This window comes from Acanthopagrus latus, chromosome 19 (assembly GCF_904848185.1).
Source record: "Acanthopagrus latus isolate v.2019 chromosome 19, fAcaLat1.1, whole genome shotgun sequence".
NCBI classification, from domain to species: Eukaryota; Metazoa; Chordata; class Actinopteri; order Spariformes; family Sparidae; genus Acanthopagrus; species Acanthopagrus latus.
In genome coordinates, this window is record NC_051057.1 from 5,842,073 (window position 1) to 5,845,684 (window position 3,612).

Genomic DNA, 3,612 nt, shown 5'->3' on the forward strand with positions numbered 1-3,612 from the left:
AATCTCGTGCATTATTTGGCCTTGCATGCTCCCCTCATACAAAGTCAGTAGGTCACAGGGAGAGAGGTCACAAGGGTCAGGCTCCCTGGGGCTTTTCATGTCGAGCAAACCTATTAACCAGCCCATTAGGGTTCATTTCGGCCCTTGGCTTTACGTTGTGTTTATGTTTTGCATGTCTAATACCTTTTAGCCCGGTAGCCCTTCGCATGAGGAAGCATCCCTTCATCCCATCATCCATCCGAAGGGGCCCCCAACACAGAGCGCCATTGTCTGAGTTTGGAAGAGGCCAAAGTTGGTTAAGACTTCGCGTTTCCTCCACTGCCAGGGTGGAGTCCATTAGAGGTCTTCTCTAGGCAGAAACGGACAGAGAGGCGCTGGAATAAAAAAAAAGAAAAGAAGACAAGAAGTGAGAGGGGGGATATAAGCCTGACTGGGGGCCCGGGGAGAGACTTTCCTCTGCAGGGATTCATTATGGTAACACGATAGCCCTGTCTAGGATAATGGAGCGGAGAGGAGAGGAAGAGGCCGGGCGGGCGAGAGCAGCGTGATGTTGATGCTTTTTTCCTGGACGGAGGCCGTCGTCCGCAAAAATCCAGCCTCGAATAGCCTGTAACAAGAGCTGTGTTGTGGTTCGGAAGAAGGCCCCGAAAGCTGTTGCGTTGAGGTTGGGGGGGGGGTTTCATGAATTCAGCTGATGTGGAGTCAGATAGGAGTCCTTGGAAAGCAGTTAGCCCCTGGATGTTGGAGCGCTCTGAAAGCTCAGTCGATCTGCACATCCTCGTACCGAAACAATGGAAGTCCTGTGCTCGTTCTGACCCGACAGTCCGTCCTCCTCTTGCCTTCCTATGCGGTCGTTCCTTGTGCCACTTCCCCTGACATCCTCCTTTGTTCTGTAATAATCCCTACGGCCACTAGAGGTCACGCTGAGACATCTGCGCCCCGAAATGCCCTTCTATTTGCGTGAATGTGGAATAAAAGCAATTCCCTGACTCTATTCAAAGCTGTATTTGACAAGAATGTGAGTCAAGAGCCATATTTTCATTTGGGCTCGTTTTGTCAGAGTGCAGGGGCTGCCTGCAGGGCGTGCCTTCCGCTGCTGTGTTTAGGTAGCTGGCGTGGGGGTAAAGAAGCCTCCGCTCTCCCAACAGCAGGTTTCAATTCTCCGCCCGCAGAGCCAGGTTAACTTATTCAGACACCAATATGTGAATTTGGCCAGGTTTATTTTCTTTTGATTAAGTAGGTATTCGGTGCATGTGCAGGCGGGCTCGAGCCTCCATAATGCCTTTATTCTCCTGGCCTTTCTCTACAGGGAGTCGAGGGGTGGTAGAGGAGCCGATTGGGGGGGAAAGCTGCAGCGAAAGGAGGACGTGGTGGTGGACTCCTCTTCCTCTCGTCTCTCTCTGACATCTTCGCCCTCTTCTCCATCGTCTTCCCTCCCCACGTCGAAGCTCTGGCACCGAATTCCACACATGCCTTTAATTTGGAGCGAGGCAACTCAGGAGCGAAGTTATCTTACCGCTGTGGAATTTTCCACTCTTGCCTCCGACGTGAGCCCAGAAGCAATTAAGCAACAAAAAGCGGAGTGGGGTGTGTTACGGGGCTGGGTAAGCGGGGCGACGGCCGCCTGTGAATGAAAGCACATGGCGGCCCTCGCTTCTGTTCGTTCGGGGGCCAGTGTTTGCCAGAGAGCGTGAGCGAGAGTGGCAGGATGGAGAGATAACGACGAGGAGGTGAGAGGTGACGGGAGGGATAAATGTTGCGGTCCTCTCCAGGGTCCGCGAGCGCTGAGGAGGGGGATTGAAAGAGGACGGATGTACGAATCTTTCTAAGAACCCGGATGACCCCCGCTCGTTATCTCACTTTCCCTCCTCACTCATTCAGAAAATGTTTGCCCATCGCTCCCTGATGGTGAGCCGAATCTCCACTGAGTCATGCCTTCTAATGGGCCTCAGCCCCCCGACAGTAATGACCACTGTTATATAAAAATGGGAAAAAAAAACATTTCCGACATCCCACAAAACAGCTCCTCTTCCGTCTCAGCCAATCCTCCTCTGGGGAATCTGCGAGCCATGAGTAACCCAATCACTGGCTGCATGATGGATCTGCTGGATATGTTAGATCCGTGGCTCTGCGTTTGACCGCCTGGCCTGCTTTTGTACTCACGTCCCTGGTTTGGTTTTTCCGCTCCTTTTGTCTGACTGCTGACGAAAGACGCCGAGTTATAAAAAGAACAGTGATGGAAGGCCTTTGAAGTTTTTTTTTCTGCTGAGAAATTGCGGAGAGGAGCGGGGGAAACGGTTAGCTCCCTTCCACTTGAAATAGTAATTATGCTAACGCTTTGATATTTTGGATACTGGGAGCACACGTATGAGCCTCCTATTCTCCGAGCTGTAATGGAGCGAACGTGTTCCCATTCTCCTGAATAATAACCACACTGATGTGCAGAAAAGATCTTTATTCCAAAGCGGCTTCGGAGGCGTGCGCCGCTTTTTTGTCTCTCACAAGAAAAAAGAAATCTGAGGGAAAAATTCCTTGTCGAGCGCTAATTGAAATAGAATCTAATGACCGGCTTCTACTTCCTCTCTCTGTCCGTTCATGGCACTGCGCCTGCTGCTAAAAAGAGAATTCGCAAATCAGCATCATAAGAAATATAGGCTACGCTCAGGCCCTGCTCCACTTTCTGTTTGTCCAGGTCAGACTCTTAAAACAGCTCTAAATTCAAAGGGGTTCTGTCTTGACTGATATATGTTAGAAGCTGGGGCGGGGGGATCTTCGGGGTGCAACGACACTCTGGCAGGCAGTCGTCTCTTCTGCCGTCTGCGGTCGGGAGAACATACAACTGTGCTGCAATGAGCTACTAGCAGGAAGTGAAGGGAGTACGACTCCGGGCCCTTTGCACCAGTTCCAGTTACATGAAACCACCCCTGCTGTCTGTCTGGCCAACTCTGGCTCTCAGCCTTGCGCTGCGAAAGAAAACATGGGTGTGTACCGGAGAGAGAGGAAGGAAGGAAGAAATATCCCCTCTTTTTTTTCCCCTGAAATCTCTCTTTCTTAGTCTGGCTCTCGAGGATATCCACAGAATTAAAAGGAAACCTGACAGAGTAGCGTGACGAAAGGCCAGAATGAGATGACGGTATGAAAGGAGGACAGTCAAAGGACTGAATGAAAGCGAGACAGAACAAGAACCAGCAGACGTTTAGAGTAAAGAGGGGCTTTCCGCGGAGGAGAGGTGAGCAGTTTGTGTGGTGGGGTTTGTCTGCTCCGGCCCCGGCAGCTCGCTGAGAGTCTCTGTCCTCTGTCTGAACTCAAGACGCAGGGAGGTGACGCAGCCTTCTGCCTCTCAACAGTCAATATCAATAACCACACTCGACATGACTTGAGGAGGAACTGAGGTGGAAGGAGTGGATGCTCTTTATGGGTGTGAAACCTTCACTTTTCTCCATTCTGCTCATGCTGTGAAAAGGAGGTTTATCAGTGGGTCAGACTGGTTGACTTCAAGTTGGTCCAAAATAAGAAACAAATGCCTTTTTAAGAGACAGTTAACAAGTGCTGCAATAATAAAAAACAAAACAAAACAACCAGCACTGTTAAGTTCATGAGACAAAAACAAAA